Raw genomic sequence first — 19,597 nt, 5'->3', positions numbered from 1 at the left:
TTATTTGTACAAGCAGCATTTTACAAGTTGATTACAAGCAAGGGATAATTCCTATGAACTGTACACACATGTGTATATTTCAGGGGAAGCTATTCAAAAGTTTTTGCGGTTTTTCTTAAAGTTGCAGAAAATTACTTAAATCGGGGGGGAAAAGAGTAGGAAAACTACAGAAACGGGGCTGCATAGGGTTCAGTACACGTGAAAATAAAGAAATGTGGCAATAGCCAAGTACATTTCTGCAAGTACACTGTATGGTAGTTCCATTAAAAGGTAAAATAACTTCCATCTTAAACATTTCATTTTTGGACATAACATGCATCCTTTATGCTCAGGGTCTGGGTTATGTTGTTCGAGCCCAGCAAGATCTGTCAGCCTATGTGTAAGTGTATCTCTCTCTCTCTCTATATATATATATATATATATATATTATATATATATATATATATATATATATATATATATATATAATCTATCACACACACACAAATTGATTTGTGGTGACAGTAATTGATAGAGTTGCGTTTCTGTGAAATAAACATTAATGCTTCCATATGAGTGTTTGTTTTCTAATCACCTCTGTGGCACACTTTGTTTAATGTCATTAAATGTCTTCCTATATTAATCATCAATATTTTTGGAACAGCTGGTACGAAGACTGGAAACAAAAACCAATGAAACATACCAAAAAATAAAATGAATCATTACTCTAATATTACATTATATAATTTAGTAAGAGTTGGCAGTATAGACAAAAAGGAATACATTTACAAGTTACCTTTTGAAAATAGTGCGAGAACCAACACTTTATGCACTATAATCAATTATTAAACAGGCTGCCAAGCTGTACCTTTATTCAAAATCACTAACATTTAAGAATCTTCTTTGCATGGTTTATTAGCCTCACATCTAATAAACAAAGCAATAGTCAGTAATAAATCAGTATATTAAGGAAGTGAAAATAAGCAATTTTTCCCCTATTACCAGTTTCATTTGAAGATTTTCATTTTGGCTCAATGTTATTTTAACATTACATTTAAATATGCAATTGATATTGATAATTGTTGTATTAATATGGGTTATACTACTATAAAATACACTTATCTAGAGGCAGTCCAAATCTGCAGGAAAATATGCAAAAGAAACGTGGTGCAATTTTAATTAGATATCTGCAGAGTGTTCTGCGGAGCATCTTATGTATTTAGTACTTGTATTAATAACGAATTAATACAAATGTAAACAATCATATTAAACAATGTATGGATTAAGTACAGTACTTCCAATGTAATAAATCAAGCATTTTGGTCTGTAAAATCTAGAAGCTGTCAAACAAAACACACATAAGACTTCTTATGGGACCACACTTTCAAAGCCTTAACTCCAGTCTTCAATCAACTCCTACTCTTTGAAGGAGACAAAACACCTGCTAATTTAATAGAACTTGAACTGAACTTTATGTATTTTAGGTCACTTTAGCAGTCTGTTTATGATAATTAAGATGACAATGTAGCTGCAGAATGTGGCAAACCTGTGGAAGACTACGAATTATGTGGGAGCTGTGAATTCTGATGAATTCCGTTATCCACAGAGTTGGACTGCCTCTACTCATACTATTAGCACATAGTTATTTGCAAGAGTTACTGACCCCGTATCTTCCAAACTGCACTCTGAGATCACAGGATGCAGGGATGCTGGTTATTCCTCAAGAAAAGCAACACGGGAGGTAGGGCTCCTAAATTATGGAATGATCTGCCTTAGTTTGTCAGGGAAGCTGGGACCGTTACATTTTAAGTCGAGACTAAAAACTTTTATAAAATGGCTTATCTTAGCGGGTTTTAATAACTTTAAAAAATTGCTGCTTTTGTATTGTGTGTATACCTTTATTTAAATTGTCTGATTATGGCAGTTGTGTGACATACTATACAAACGTATTGTGGTTGGTTCTTTTTTTCTGCCGTGTACTGTACAATGCTTTGAAATGCTTTTGTATAAAAAGCATTATATGAATAAAAAAATAAATAAAAATAAATGTGGGCTATTGATGAACCTAAAGAGTTTCAAGTGTAATTGATATATCCCACCCCCACCCCGCCTCCCCACCTCACTGTGTAAAAGATCACATTGTCCTGTGATGTCAATATAATGAAGAAGGCTGCTCAGTCCCAGCACTTAGGACTCTCACAGCAAGTTCAAAAAATCAGGTATAGACAGAGAAAAACATTACAATAACTCAATAATGGAGCAACTATACCCAGAAACCACTCTGAATGACAAGACACCAACAATAGTGAGGGAAATTAAAAACAAATAAATACAAGTAATTAAATGACATTAAGGTAAGTACTCTTTATACAGTAGTCACCCCTCAGGAAGCAATCAAAATATATAGCAGAAGTGTGCTCCAAGACGGAGTTAGCCACCAGACACAATATGAATCAATAAATGAAAAAATAAATACTTATTACTTGTCATGACGCACGTGCATCAACATATGAAGTTAACTGAATAATTAAAAGAAAAACAAGACAAGTGTATATTAAACTACAATAAACAGACAAACTAACATTAATAAACTAACTGTCAAACTAAATTAACACAGCACCCCTACACACATTAAATGCAGAGACATGCACATTATTTAACAGAATTGTGAATCAACTCACCAGAACAGAAAACACCAAATTGTTCGGCAACTTGCCGATTAATTCCACCCCCCCCACCCCCCACCCCCCACTTAATCTAATCAATTTTTGTGAACAAAAATACATAAAGGAGGATTCTATGTTTTCAGTATGAAATGTGACACACTGTCAACATGCATCGGTTATGACCTCCCTGAGCATTACCATAATCCTGGCAGCATTGACACATAGATCTGATCAGTCTCTGGATAGACTGCTGTGGGATGTTCCGCCACTCTTCCTGTGCAGCTGCAGCCAGCTGGCGAAAATTGGCTATATTGGACTCCGGTCAGGAGAAAAAGACGGCCACGGCAAGACCTCAACGTTGTTTTCTTGAAGTCGTGCAATTGTAGACTTCCTGGAAAACCGACACTTCCAGATTGGCTTGCAGGAACATAAAAATTATTGCCTCAAGGACTTTGTCAATGTATCGCTGAACAGCAAGATTGCCCTCAATCTGCACCAAAGGCGTTCTTGTGTTAAAGGAGATTCCTCCCCACATCACACTTCCACCACCCCACCGGCTGGCTTGAATAACGCAACAGCATAGCGCTCACAACGACTTGGTGGGCTGGTGTAGTGGCCATCTGCCTTCCAGGACAAGGCCTGTCCCTCAGAGAGCCTGGTTTCTTTGGACTAGTCTGCTGATTGTTGAAGCAGAACATCTAGTGGTTTGGAGCATCTTTCTTTTGTAGTAGGTTTTGGAATTTATTTTCTGTTAACTCACAGAATTTGGTGTTCAGCCATTTTCTCTTGCAGAGTGCAGTGGGGGAGAAAGGTGTTCCTTTGTAAAGGGGCAGACCTGACAGTGATGTGAACCAATCACATGACAGGCCGAGACTATGGACTGGGTGTAAGGATGTCAGGGCAATTGTTCAAACTAGTTTTCCTCCTATGAGGATGTTTTAACCAATCACCGATTCATATTTATATAAAAAATAGTGGCTTACCGTAGCTCTAGGGGCAAGACTGCTCACTACGCTAATCCTATTGGTTCCTTAACCTATATAGTCCAGACTCACCTTTCAATACTTGTTCTGCAAGTCTTACTCCTCCACCTCCTTTGCAACTGTATCTCCCTTCTGGGGGTCGACAATCCTCCATCACCTGGCCTTGGTGATCTCCGAGGTCACACCTCAAACGAAGGTAACGCCTATTGTTCCAGAAGGCAAGAGATTTAATATAAAATTAAAAAGACACTCATTTCTAAATTGTATGCCTTTAAAAGATGAAGAAAGTAATACCGAAAATCTTTTTTGATCAGACAAAATGCACATGGCAAAACATTGTTCTGATTAGGTTTGACCCAATCTGACCAGCATCTTCACAGTTCAAAATAAAGATTTTATTAAGTAAGGGAATCCGAGGAATTAATAAATAATATCACACTGGGTTCATTTCTGACAGTTAGCTTGACAGGTAGACCGGTTGGTGTTTGTGTGGTGTCTGCATTTTCAATGCTCAGGTAACATGGTATTCTACAGCATATATTACATGTAGAACTGTTCTTAACTAATCCAAATTATAATTAAACCTTGCAAGTAAGGCAACTTTGTTACATTTCTGATTTGCTCTGTTTGAGGGCATCATGAAGCCACATTCAATAATAAGACCACGATCAGCAATCTCAGACATAACAAACCACTTCTAAATGACCAGTACCTAACCAAGAAGACCAACATGCTGTTCACTACCAAGCTCTCTGAAAACTATATATAGTCAACATAAACTAAAAATAACTTACTATCTTAGTAAAAGTCATTCTCAATGGTATCAACCATGTACCTTCACTTTCAATACCACTCACTTATTCAGGCCACATTTAGTTGGTCCATTGACTTCTTACAGACAGGTACAGTACTTTTGTAATTTCTTGGCATACCATCTAACATAATTAATACCCTTTGTGCTGACAGTCTCATGTATTACACCATAAACATCAGTTCGCAACACAGACCTACCTTTGAAATTCTGCTGTTCTTAATGTTTGTTTCTTCAAAAATAGTGCAAAGCAGCACTTTCTAAATCACACAGTACTGTAATAAGCCTTCTGTTTACCGGCTACTGGATTAATACAAATCGATAGCGTGCCACTGCCAACACCTTTGTTTAACCGGAGGGCCCAGAATCAATTAATATTAGTTTACCATAAAGGAGGAAAGAGCGTCTGAAAGTCACAGCACAAAGACAACAGGAGCATCAACTCAGGGCAAATAGTTTACTAATACATAATTAAAATAGGCAATTAGTGATCCAAAAGCCACACAGGCAAATGAAATAGTCAACTTAAATTAATATCACTCTCCCAGTGTGCTGGATAAGAAAATGTAACAGACATACCCACTGCAAACCTTCACCAGTGCAAAGAAAATAACTTAAACCACTTGTACTGTGATTCTGAAATGTATTTTTGTTTACGACTGTAAGTCGCCCTGGATAAGGGCGTCTGCTAAGAAAGAAATAAATAAATAAATAAATAAATAAAATAATAACAGGCACTTAGAATTCAAATAAAGTGAGAACTTACAATAACTAGTGAAATTAACAATACACAGCAAACTCAAATATACAAAGATAAACCCCCACCAAAGGTTGAAGTGTTGCATCTGTCCCTTACAGGTCCACACACAGGCTCAGTAATATAATTTAAGGTTTACACAGTGTAGTTAAAACCGGTAATCCACCCAGGTTACACAGTATCAAAGACAATAGTATTGCAGTTTAAAAGACAACACTTCCCTTCAGTTAAGACTTCAAAATTAGTCCCCCCTCAGACTACTAATCTCTGGTGTTCAGACAGCGCAATCCCCAATACAGACTCCAGTTACTCACTGCAGGTTCAATTTTAAAGTCTAAATTGGCAGCATGTAATTGCCAGCACCTGCCTCAGTGCTAATTAATTAATTAATTAATTAATTAATTAATTAATGAATTAATTAATTAATTAACAGGCGTGTGTATATGTCAGTCCTGATGAGGTTGCCAAGTAAGGTCCATCATAGTACTTTACACAACTTGTTCTATAATGCATGTACTGTATATGGATAAAGATATGTAGGTCTGTCTAGTTTAACAGCAGTACGTGTGGGTGCACCAGTATTTATACAAATATATGAATATATAAATCATTCTTCGTTTTCCTCTTCACTGCAGCAGGTTGCATTCATTCGGCGGGAAATATTTACTGTACCCTTGGTTCCTGTATTTTTGACATAATACAGAACCAACTGTTTGCAGCTGAACAACTTCATGAATCTGTTTTCTGTTGTATATACCTGTTGCTTTTCAGTACCGTACAGCAATTGAGCGCGTCCAAATGAAAAGCATACAACAAGGTGTCTTGGCACCGTCCCTCAAACGTGCTCAGCAATATATATATCAAACCAGCTCGTACACTTTCACATACATAACAGAACCCTCCCTTTTTCAAAACCGTGATTTAAAAATTACATTATTATTATTATTATTATTATTATTATTATTATTATTATTATTATTATTATTATTATTTACTTGTATAATGTTCTTATTAAACCATGAGCATTGTGTAAGGGTTAAGTGCTTTACATTTTACCTGAAACGTGTGTCTGATGTAGACGAATCCCTCCCCCGATTTGAATGGTAGTTTCCAATCGGCTGTGTTTGAGAGAGCTCCCAGTTCTAAGCCTGGGATTAGCGATCCCAGTCAGACCGAGCTTCTGTTTTGGGTTTAATCAAAGGGAAAGGTTGTAGAGAGACACATTGAGCTTTATCTTTCAATATGCTTAGTGTAAGAATTGCAAAAGAGGACAACTAAGGCAGTCATATTCTTTTTTTAAAAAACCTTTGGGTTTTTATTTTTGTTGTTCTTCTTTTGCTAGACGGCAGCTTCAAAGTGAAGGAATTATTTTACCTGGAAAAGGAACGTTGCAGGGGAATCAGAAAAAAAAAAGTTTCCTCGGGGGACTGATAATGCTGTAAAGGACGCTGCTTCATACTGGTAAGTCTGTTTACTTGTTTGTTTATTTCCATGCATTTTAAATGGTTCCATTCAGACTTTGCTTTTTTTTTCTTAGTTCCTTGCTTGCTATCCCATTAAGAAGCGCAGCATCTATTTCCCCTGCAGTCCAGGAGTTTAAGGAATTCCCTGGACCCTGTAATAGAACGATGTAATGCAGAAACATTTTATTGTTATAATTAATGTATGCTTCGTGAGTATGCAACAGAAATGCATGCTGAACGTATGTGCGTGTTCCGGTATGTCTTGAAATGACAGATTTAAAGTGGAATGCGTTCCAATGCGAGATTTCCGAATCGAAGATGCAATGACAATGGACTTCAAAGGAGGCTGTCACTGTGCATAAAAATGAATGTATCTCAGATTCCATTATTCTGTTTCTTTTACAGAAAGCTTTCAACTCGCAAGGCGTAATGTGAAACACGGTCGTGTTTTCGTCATCAATTCTTTTTCTTTTTATTTGAACTGCAGCGCTTCAGCGTGACACCTAACTTGGATATTATATACAGTAGTATTCCTAATACTAAGACTACTACGACTACTACTACTACTAATATACTACTGTACATGGGGGGGGTATTGCAATCCCCCCCCCCCCCCCCCCCCTCCAATATGAACAGTTTCGTCATACATGATAATGAGCAGTAGCAACTTTTTTTTGTGAATAAGCAAAGACGTAAAAAATAGAAAACCACTCCTGCTTATTTGCAATATATTGCTTTGTGTTCACTTGGCTCTTAATAGAACATGTTTTGGTGTTGACGCTTTTACAGGGGCGTAGATATTCTGTACAGTCTATACATTTCGGGGGGGGTAGACAAGGTGTTGTAACATCTTGACTGCTTGCAATTGCAAGCGCGTGCAGGATCCATTGATCCTGCTTGATTAACTTTGCTCCACTTTGCTTAGTGAAGTGTTCAATGAGAAATTACATGTCTGGATTACTTCTTATAGTAAATGAATACATGTGCAATGTAAAGGCTAATAATTAGTTTTTTTTTTAATGCTGTATGTAACAGTATCAAGTGGTCACCAGATTCACCTGCTTCCTCAGGTTTTTTTTTATTATTATTTTTGCAGGTAGATTACAGAGGATAAAGAAGTTGCTTGTGCTCAAAAAATATGTCGCTCTACAATACATAATCTGATATGATTTGTAATTGTAAATATGTGTTTTTTGTGGTTATGAAAGACAGCAAATATAATGTTCCATATAATAGATCATGGGGATCTATTTCAGTGATCTAAACAGGTTTAACCTATTTATTAGTCTAGAATAAAAGAAAAAATACAGTGAAAAACAGGTTGGCTAGTGGTATTAAGATCTGCCACTGTTTAGATGAGTAGAACATTTTAACTTTGGGGTGTTCGACAAGAGTCAAATAAGAAGTTCTACTCTGCCCTGCAGATACTCTGGTATCAAGACAAGATCAAGATATGCTGTACTCACAAGATATACAAGGTGGTTAATAATTTCACAACATTGTCAGAGCATCACTTTATGCAGTTTAAATAACTGAAACCATTTGCTATTGTTTTAGCCTACATACTAAACTGAGTACAGGACCATGCAAGGTACCCCTAAACCGTGTAGCTCACTGTTCAGCTCTGCCATCGATTCTGTATTGGAGTGGTCTGACACATGACCACATGACAGAACACCTTGGTGTATGTTCCACATCGACTCCTATTTAAACAAATTAAAATTGAAGAAAGGTCGTTATCTGAGCATTTCATTACTGTAAGTATGGTAGCTCCACAAGCCAGAAAGCTCTACGTTGAACAACCCACAAAGTAGACCGCTCCTCTGTAAGCTTGCTCACTGTACCTTGGCATAGAGAGGAACACGCAGTTAGTGTAGGGTCTGCATCTGTGGCCTAGTCAAGTTTGTCTTCCTCTGTTTGGCAGTGCCTAAACAATGGTAGTCTGAAAAGAGTATAATGGATGGAAAAAGAGTATAGTTGGGGAGTGGGGGAGTGGGGGTTGGGGCAGACCATGTGGCTGTTTATGAAAAATATATCCTGCCCAGATTGCAGCACAGAAAACAGTATCTGCCGAGGAGGACTGCTTAGAAAAGGCTGTAAATTAGGCAAAATGGTTGATATCTAAATTAATCTAGAAAACTAATCTTAGATAAATCACAGAAACAACCATCTTACTGCATTTTGTTTATTTCTTGAGTGTGTAGTTTAATTTTACATTCTGTAAGGCAAGGTGATAGTTCCTGAAATCAGTAGGCCTGACAATCAAAAAACAAAAAACAAAACAAACAAAAAAACATTGTTCAGTGAAATCCAATAAAATCTTTGGAAAGTAGGAAGCATGCAGGTACTAGCTCATTCCCAGGTATGCTATTTATAAAGGTGCTTCTCAAACCCGGCCCTTGGGGACCCCCGTGTCTTCTGCTTTTCATTCCAACCGAGCTTTTTAATTGTTTTAAGCTCTTAAACAGTTGGAGATTTCAACTTAACTATAAAATGTTATAAGTAACTTGAAATATGCAACTTCTTAGGTGCTGAGAACAATTAAAAAGGCATAATTAAGCTAATTATTAGTTCAAGTAAGGGTTTAGTTGGAATGAAAACCAGAAGACACAGGGGTCCCCGAGGACCGGGGTTGAGATCCACTTATTTACAGACGTGCTCAAATTTGTTGGTACCCTTACAGCTCATTGAAATAATGCTTCATTCCTCCTGAAAAGTGATGAAATTAAAATCTATTTTATCATGTATACTTGCATGCCTTTGGTATGTCATAGAATAAAGCAAAGAAGCTGTGAAAAGAGATGAATTATTGCTTATTCTACAAAGATATTCTAAAATGGCCTGGACACATTTGTTGGTACCCCTTAGAAAAGATAATAAATAATTGGATTATAGTGATATTTCAAACTAATTAGTTTCTTTAATTAGTATCACACATGTCTCCAATCTTGTAATCAGTCATTCAGCCTATTTAAATGGAGAAAAGTAGTCACTGTGCAGTTTGGTATCATTGTGTGCACCACACTGAACATGGACCAGAGAAAGCAAAGGAGAGAGTTGTCTGAGGAGATCAGAAAGAAAATAATAGACGAGCATGGTAAAGGTAAAGGCTACAAGACCATCTCCAAGCAGCTTGATGTTCCTGTGACAACAGTTGCAAATATTATAAAGAAGTTTAAGGTCCATGGAACTGTAGCCAACCTCCCTGGGCGCGGCCGCAAGAGGAAAATCGCCCCAGAGTGAACAGAAGGATAGTGCGAATGGTAGAAAAAGAACCAAGGATAACTGCCAAAGATATACAAGCTGAACTCCAAGGTGAAGGTACGTCAGTTTCTGATCGCACCATCCGTCGCTTTTTGAGCGAAAGTGGGCTCCATGGAAGAAGACCCAGGACGACTCCACTTTTGAAAGAAAAACATAAAAAAGCCAGACTGGAATTTGCTAAAATTCATATTGACAAGCCACAATCCTTCTGGGAGAATGTCCTTTGGATAGATGAGTCAAAACTAGAGATTTTTGGCAAGTCACATCAGCTCTATGTTCACAGACAAAAAAATGAAGCTTTCAAAGAAAAGAACACCATACCTACAGTGAAACATGGAGGAGGCTCGGTTATGTTTTGGGGCTGCTTTGCTGCGCCTGGCACAGGGTGCCTTGAATCTGTGCAATGCACAATGAAATCTCAAGACTATCAAGGCATTCTGGAGTGAAACGTACTGCCCAGTGTCAGAAAGCTCTGTCTCAGTCGCAGGTCATGGGTCCTCCAACAGGATAATGACCCAAAACACACAGGTAAAAGCACCCAAGAATGGAATAGAACAAAACATTGGACTATTCTGAAGTGGCCTTCTATGAGTCCTGATCTGAATCCTATCGAACATCTATGGAAAGAGCTGAAACTTGCAGTCTGGAGAAGGCACCCATCAAACCTGAGACAGCTGGAGCAGTTTGCTCAGGAAGAGTGGGCCAAACTACCTGTTAACAGGTGCAGAAGTCTCATTGAGAGCTACAGAAAACATTTGATTGCAGTGATTGCCTCTAAAGGTTGTGCAACAAAATATTAGGTTAGCGGTCCCATCATTTTTGTCCATGCCATTTTCATTTGTTTTATTATTTACAATATTATGTTGAATAAAAAATCAAAAGCTGATTTCTATTAAATATGGAATAAACAATGGTGGATGCCAATTACTTTTGTCAGTTTCAAGTTATTTCAGAGAAAATTGTGCATTCTTCGTTTTTGGTGGAGGGGTACCAACAAATTTGAGCACGTCTGTACATGATCAAGTGCCAGAAGCTTGAAAAATCTGCTCTAATAATGTATTCAGTTTGGAGTTGCCCTTTTAATCAGTTTGTAGCAGATTTAGATGGTCCCTATTTAAATATTCATAAAAAGGGTAGCTCAGTAACCTGGGACTAGGCGCCATGTAAAACAGCTTCTACCCCTGGTATTGGTACATTTTCTTAGAATCTACTGAGGACAGCAATGTGCTGCGAAATCCTGGTTGTTTGCATTAAGAATAATTAAAAATACACTTCAAGCCAATGCATTTTGAATACATCAGAATGGAACGTCTATGTTTGGGTGATTAGTGGACTACAGACTTTTAAAACATCTGCTGCTTTTAAATGGCGTTTCCATATTGTTTATTTGTTGTCTTACTAGTTTGCAATGAAATCTTCCTTAAAGTAGGCATGTTTCAGGGGTTCACCCTGTGATCTGTCTGTAACTGTCCTGTGCAGTTTGTGCATTATTGAGGTAGTCTGAAAAGAGTGGAAGAAGAGGAAGAAGTCTAAACACTTTTCATATAATTGTTGTAACTAGAGGACACATGGAGGATGTACGAGACAACTGCCTCCCTGAATGTGATGTTTTACCTGATCCAGGTATAAGACCAGGGCAGTTAGCTGTTAGGTATAAAATGTGCCTTGAAGGGGGGTAAACACAGTGTGGGTCCTACTAAGAATAATATTTTCCCAGACTGCAACAGTACTCACTACTAAAATTAAGGACGCCTGTCGCACATTTTAATAGGATTTGGAGAGAACTGTCTTCCTCAATAGTATAAAAACCTCGACTTGTCTCAGATTGTACCCAGTCTGAAAATCTCCTCATACACTTGATGCAGCCTGTAGTTTTGCTGGATGTGTAGTGGTGTCTGTGATGTGATATGATATGTCTTCATATGACATGAGCAGTAATACATTAGATACCCAGTGGTTTGTCTGTTAGGAGTACTAATCTTTCAGCCCCGATTTGGATCAGCTTCCTTGTGTTTGGGACTTTCAACGCTTTCCTATGACAGTGCGGGTCAAATTTCACGATTTATTGCGCAGTTGCTCCAGTCCTGGCCTGCCATGATTAATTTGTGCTGGCAACAATTTCAAACTGCAAGGCCCAGGGAGATCAAATTCAACTTGAGCTGTGGAGGCAGGCTGGAGGGGGTGGGGAATCAGCAGATTTGTCTCATCTCTGAAACTGCTATGTGATGCTGCTTGTGTCCAGTCAACAGCCTTTCCACAACACTCTCAAAAACAAGGTGTGTCATTGCAGAAGCTAGTCTGCATGATTCTTTATTGTTTTTAACAACTGCAGGGCTTGGTCAGTTTATTTGGGGATATTGGGAAATAACATAGAGAAAAAAAACTGAGCCTTTGTTTTTATGTGATCTAGATGGAAGACCAGCGGCAGTTAGCTGTTTGTTAAGTAGCCATAAAATGTGTCTTACTGCAACAGCAATCTACTAAAAGTAAGAACCCCTGTGCCATGCAAAATAAAGCAATAACTCAATTTAAAAAATGGGAATGAATCCAACTTGGGTCAAGTGCCTTTGATGATATTTTGCTTTTTTTTTTGTACTGAGAAAAAAAAGCAAAAGCATACAAAATAAATATCTGTTCAGATTATGTTTCATTTTTAGGCATATTCTGTTTGTGTTCCTTCTTATTAGAAAAAAAAAAGTACTTAGTGGTTTTCACAATAAATCCTAAGGGACAATTGAAATTGAAATCAAGTCCTTACATGCTGGGAAACTCTCTCCTTATTACCCAAAGGCTTATATGGGTTAATCAGTCCTTAATCAACCGAAGGGTATTCAGTGCCTTAAGTACTAGCATTTCTTTTTCTTTTTTAATTTGTTTCTGAATTCACATTGTGCCAGCTGCATTATAAAATCAAGTGTATAAGTTTGTTAGAAAATGAGCTTGGTATTCATACATACAAATTAGCAAATGCCAGAGTACTGAGCAGTATGTGGCAGCAGTGATGAAAGGTAATTCTAACTTTCTTCAAATCAATAAAGGATGCACATTAAACAGTGAGGTTGATTCCAGATAATTGCTTTTTAAGGAAATCCACAATATCTTTGTACATTGTATTTCACTTACAGAGGATCATTTCTTTCATCCACCAATTAATTCATAATCAGTTAAGTGTACATTTTATTTAATGACCATTGAGTGAGGTGTTTTATTTGCTGACATTGATATAGAATGTCAATTCGGTTGTATCACAAGTACAGCTACAGTGGTATGAACCACTGGTCTAATGCTACCACAACATTGTATGAACCAATACTCCCTGATGATACATTGCAGCTCTGGCTTGCCGTTACAGGTCTTGCTGTGGTGCGCTAATGGTTTTTCTTGGGTACTGTTTTTTTTAATGATAAGCCAGTGAGTTGTTTCTGTCCCTTGATTTAAAATAGTAGTGTTTAATATAAACGTTGTTCTGTTCTGTCCATATCACAGCAATATATTTTTCAACATAATTCCAGTTACATTCTCTTGATATTATTATGCATGGATCATGGGGATCTATTTCAGTGATCTACACAGGTTTAACCTATTTATTAGTCTAGAATAAAAGAAAAAATAAAGTGAAAAACAGGTTGGCTAGTGGTATTAAGATCTGCCACTGTTTAGATGAGTAGAACATTTTAACTTTGGGGTGTTCGACAAGAGTCAAATAAGAAGTTCTACTCTGCCCTGCAGATACTCTGGTATCAAGACAGTGTGATCAGGATATGCTATACTCACAAGATATACAGGGTGGTTAATAATTTCCCAACATTGTCAGAGCATCACGAAAAATTAGGGTATGTGGATGATGATGTGCAAAGCAAAAATGGCTGTGACGGAGACAATCTGTGACATACCGTTTGACCACCAGAGGGATGTTCAGTAATGCCAACATTCAAGTAGCATTAAAAATCACCCTGTGAATTATGAGTCACCCTGCTTATAACGTATGTTAAAATATCAAAAGAATGGGGATTATGTTGAAAAATATAGTAGAGATAAGTCAAAGTGAATGTGCTTCTTGTAAACATTGCAGGGGGTTCTGTAACACTTAAGATTTTGAAAGTTATTTAAAAAACGATCTTGCAGTATGTTAGTGAAATGAACCATGAAAGCATCACCGACATTAAGGTTAAAAAACGAGATTGGACAAGCTGTTTACACAGCGAGTCTCACGAAATTAACACGCATTACATTCACGCAATCATGTATCAGTAAACCATGCTGAAAATATTCCGAATAAATAATCCTTATCTTATACAGGATTGCCAACGTTACTCATAACTGACTTCATCGTTATACAAATACCCATTTATACAAATACTCTTGGATGTGCTGGACTGGAATCTGTTTAGAGAGCTGCTGTACATATGAATGATGGTTTGTGGGATGTTAAATGCTGTTATTTCTGTGTTGTCTTAGTTCTGTGGATGTTGCTTTGTTTATCAAGGAATGTTCAGTGAATGTGTTAAAAGGACAGATCTAGTCTATTAGGTCTGTGTTTCATGCAGGCTGTTAAACTCATATGGCTGCCTGAGGGTGTAAAAAGATTGAAAATTGGATTTAGCTTTGGAGTGGGGTAGATGGCGGCGGGGGGCGGGGGGGGGGGGTGACTTTGACAGTCATAATTGGTGGGACAGTAAAATGTGTCCTGAAGTGGCTACTGCAAGGCTGGTCTTGCAATACTTTGGCTGTGTTGTAGAATTTTGTAACACGTTTTATTATCTTTGGTGTTATATTATGCAAATTGTTTTAGATAAAAAAAACAAAAAAAAAAAAAACAAACAAATACTAATTAAATCAAATGTCATTTGTGGCCACAGGCTAACTTCACTAAAATGAACCCTTCTTATAATGAATACCCATTTTTAACAATCCCAACAGCAAAAACTGATTTTTTCAATGCAAATTATCACATACAGGATCGACCGTACCGAATGACACTGAACTTTCTCCAGTGTCAAGTGTGTCAGTGAAAGCAAAGATCATTGTTGACTAATTCAAAGATAACACTAATTCAAAGATGACCTATTGTAGTACGAATCAATCATGATGAATGCAATTGCTGCTTGTCCGTCATCTTCACACAAACTGCTAAATTGTTTACTTTCTGTTTTGTGTTTAATAAATCCTGCACGCCTGTGCTGGCGTTACAACTTCAACTCCCATGTCTCTCTGTCTTGCAATGCGGTTACCCACACATGTGACACAAGTACCTTGTTACAATACCGTTTACATGTTGATTAATGTGAAGGAATCTTCATAAAGGTACTATATATTGATGTTAAATTCAAATTTGCAGTTTTGTCATTATTCTGATACAGAAAAACCCTATTATAGTGAACACCCTGATGTAACGAATATTTCTCCAGGTCCCGTGGGGGTTAGTTATAGTGAAGTTAGCCTGTATAAAAATAAAATACACACACACACACACACACACACACACACAAACAGCACGTCATTTTTGATAGTGGTAATTTAACAGTGGCTTGATACATTTTGGATGACTGCCTTAATAGTGAATGTGGCTTTATAGTGCAGTTAATAGGAGCAAGTCTGGACTGTAAAAACATTCTATTAACTCTACTCACAATCATCTTTCAGGCTTTCAGTGTTGCCAGTCGTTATTCTGTGATGGGCTTATTATTGTGGATAATGAAAATTACTAGTAATCCAACATTAAGGCACTGTTATTATATACTGTTATTAGTATTATTTTGGTACCTAAACATCAAAGTAGTTTAATATGAGGTGGCAATTTGTTTCTGAGGTCTTTACTTTTTTAAAGTGAAATTGAGTGGCATTGGAATGATGTATTAGATAAAGGACTGGTAACACCCTTAAGCATGGGACACACAAGCAATTTTGTAACCTTTTTTATTTCTTGCTAGCTCAAAGTGACAACACAAATGGTCTGTGGGCAAGTGATTGACAAGTCGTGTTGGCAACACATATTTTCAATTGGTAATTGAGTTGACTGGTCAGTGTCGGTTTGTTATTGTAGGGTCATTCCATACTAACTCAACCAGAGCCGTTGCCCAACCATCTCAGGTTTTGCTAGAAAAATTCACTTGGGGGAGGTTTCCGGCCTGCTGAGTTCAGAAATGCTAATCATCTTTTTTTTTTTTTTTTTTAATTTGGAATCGCCAATTATTTTTTTCTCATTTTCTCCCCAATTTGGAAAGCCCAATTATTATTATTTTTTTATTTCAACCCGACTCACTGCTGCCACCCCAGTGCTGACTCGGGAGAGATGAAGACGGACACACTCTGTCGCGTGCCATCAGCCGTCCACTTCTTTTCACTCTGCAGGCCCGCCGTGCAGCCACCTCAGAGCTACAGCGTCGGAGGACCACGCAGCTCTGGGCATCTTAAAGGCAGACCCTCAGGCGCCCAGCCAGTCTACAGGGGTAGCTGGTGTGTGGTGAGCCTGAGACACCCTGGTCGACCTAAGCCCTCCCCACCAGGGGCGGCGCTCGGCCAATTGTGTGCCGCCCCCTGGGAACTCCAGTCCGTGGTCGGCAGTGGAATCGCCTAGACTCAAACCGACGATACTACTACCCCCCTTTCACAGCACCCTTTCTGGTTGGAAAGGAGATTTGCAGCTCAGATGCCTTCTCTCTCTGTCACAAAAACCCATTTAGTAGATTTACCTTTAGTAAAATACATGTACCTTTAAGCTCAATTCACAATGTAGCTACGCAAATATAGAGTTAGGAAATGTTTTGTGCAGTAATGTGTTGTGTGACATAATATCTATTTGTCTGGGTTATCAGCTTCTAGTAAATGGCTTGTTGGATTCATTTTTAAAAAAATGCATTGTGTTGGAAGAATGCTGTATTTTACATGAATGTGTGTTTCATACTGTGATTTAATTCTTTAAAGCATGAACAGTATCTGTCTTTAGGAAAGTACCTTTTAGGCTGACATGCCTCTCTTCCCAGAGTGTACATTCTGTTATGAGGAGTAAAATAACACTTTTATGGCCTTATGCAGACTCGTTGGAGTCCAAGAGGCTGTTTAACCAATATGTGTCACTTGTTACACATGGCAGACCCTGGAACCCACAGAATGTGTCCTTTTGGGGGCCTTTATATTATAGCTGTCCAATTTTCGTATGATAGTCAATATCATAGTTATTATCTAGGTCGGAGACATGGAAAGGAAGAGTGATCACTTCTCTACATCTGGGCTGATAAACCAAGTTGTTTAAGAAGTGCTGCTTCAAGAACATGATCTTCATCTGTCTCCTTCATCTTTGCTTTCAAGTCTTCATCTTTTACTTCTTCTCAGCTAGAGGCCCTGTGGTTCAACACCAGCATTTAGGCCTGCACACAGAGTATTGTTTCCAGAATGACTTGCAACGTTCCTCAGCCTTCCACACCAAACTTTCTCTGTTCTCTTGGCACTTGAATCTAATGCTGGGAGATCAAAACCACAAGTTTTTCTTTCGCCAATTAAACAAAGCAGCACAACCATTTTTTGATCCTTTACCTATGCAACACACCGAAGAGCAGATTGTGTTTTTATCAGCCGAACCTAAGAAGTGGATATTACTTAGCAACTGAAAGCTGAAGCAAGTGTGCAACCTGGTAATTCCAAGGCTAATGCAACCCTATGGGTCTCCAGCCAAGACCAGCAACTTGGCAGGAGCAGGATTCCATCCACACGCACTTGACTCCAAACATCTTTCTTTCTTCTAGATGAGTTATTGGGGATCCCTGCCCTGGGTGAATTCATAAAGCATTAGTGTCCCTGCAAATGAGTACATCTAATTAAATGTAACTGGTCCTGATATGTGACAGTCTGCATCCCTAATTACACTGCCAAGGGCCATCTGTAGGTTCTGATAATACCTTGTCTGACAGGCATTATTGGTAGTGATGTACAGTTATTACTATTGAGTCTATTTATTGGGAAGTAGTACACATCCTGGTTTGTAGATGTACTCTCATTACAGACTTGCCTTGCTTTCCAGAAACATACAGTTCATTCAAATTCATTTTTATTTGGTTACTTTGAGGAACATCTGTTGCAGTACAGTGACAGCATTGCTTTGCATGTGGTGGGATCTTAGGAGCAGCATCCTCCCAGGTCACCCGGGTCTGGCTGTCATTTCTTTGTGATCACAGCTGGAGCCACACACATTGAAACAGCAGGAGAATACTAGATGTTCCAGGGTCTAGACTTTAGCACTTTGAGTTACACAGAGATGCAAGCAGCTCAAGTATCTGACAGTTGACATATATTAGTGAACGTAAGTCTGTTTAGAAAATGCTTAAAACACAATGACAGATGACCTTTTCATCTAATATGACTGATTTACATATTTGGAAATTCAGTGATTTGAACAGTTTTTGGTTGAATGTGTTCTTCTAATGCATGTAATGTAATTATATATATATCTATCTATATATCTATATATTTATATATATATAGATATAGATATATAGATATAGATATTATATACAGACACACTTGTTTTTATAAACTGAGGAAATGCAGGAATTTAACTGGATTTCTGACCTTTTTACATTTTAAATTAGCACAGCTTTCTTCAATATTCAATGCAGCCACCAATGGAGAGTGACCGCCTACACCCTGCACCTTGCCACCATCCCACTCACACATGTTTTTGAGAAGCAGAAGCTGTATTTACCACACATCTCTAATGAGTATTGGCTACATTCTCAAAACTGTGTTCTAGCAATGTGATACATTAATTTTATGAACCTCATGAGAAACTAAAGCATAAGACTAATAACTCGCTCAAAACCACAGAGTATACATGTATGCTATCACTGAATGTTTACGGTGTAATAGCACCTTTCAAGAACAAGTAATTTTATGTCCTCTAAAAAATATATATTAATTAGTCAGAGACTGGATAATGTATCCTTTGAGTGAGGCAAAGGCCATATTACCTATGAGTGGTAGTGAAACCTATGACTGGAATACATTGCATAATCTGTGCTGTAACCATCTTTGTGACAAACCGTAGAATTGTATTTATGAAAGTAAAGTTCCAATTGCAAAGAAGTAAAAAAAAAATATAAATAAATAAACTTCGACAGCGGTACAGTATATAGGGCTAGAGTAGATTATTTTAATTTTATTTTTTTGAATGAGGAAAATGATTGAACAGTTCTTCTCATTTGTGGAAAGAATACAACCATTCTTTCTTTCGATTCTATATACTATTTTATATACTATTATATTTGAAATATACGGACCTGACAAAGACAATAGATGCTCGTAGTTGAACCTATTTCATTACCAGCTGATATTTTCAAGTGCACCGTCAGCAATATCCTTTTGTGTTGGTCTCCTGTGAATAACCATTTAAAAATGCTTTTGGTTTTTGCTTTATTCCTGCCTCGGTTGCAACCATTGCTGTTCTAACAAAAAAATAAAATAAAAAAAAATAAGCTGTGTTTACTGAACAGATGCAGAGTATAAACTGTGACACAAGCTGGATAAAAAGCCTAGCTCCGTCATTGGAATTTATTCTGGGGGCCATCATTTCCATTACTCTGTGTGTCATTATGTGCGCTGAGTGCTTTACTAACACATGGCACCCTCGCAATCTGGCAGGTATTGCAGTCAAGTGCTAAACCACAGTGTTGTTTTCTGTG

At 37.7% G+C, this 19,597-nt stretch overlaps 1 protein-coding gene across 3 annotated transcripts in view; it reads left to right on the top strand.

Moving 5' to 3' along the window:
• Window positions 1–19,597, top strand: part of LOC131699625 (teneurin-2) — an 842,004-nt gene that overhangs the window by 421,909 nt on the left and 400,498 nt on the right. For 2 of the 3 annotated variants that reach the window (XM_058996767.1, XM_058996765.1), the window contains exon 1: window positions 6,262–6,657. The gene's annotated coding sequence lies outside the window, so the exon portion shown is untranslated. Of the gene's footprint in view, window positions 1–6,261; window positions 6,658–19,597 lie in introns of those variants that run through there. The other variant, XM_058996766.1, reaches the window with a different exon arrangement.

This window comes from Acipenser ruthenus, chromosome 23 (assembly GCF_902713425.1).
Source record: "Acipenser ruthenus chromosome 23, fAciRut3.2 maternal haplotype, whole genome shotgun sequence".
Lineage (NCBI taxonomy): Eukaryota > Metazoa > Chordata > Actinopteri > Acipenseriformes > Acipenseridae > Acipenser > Acipenser ruthenus.
The sequence above is the reverse complement of the archived record's forward strand: the minus strand, read 5'-3'. Positions and strand labels throughout refer to the sequence as shown.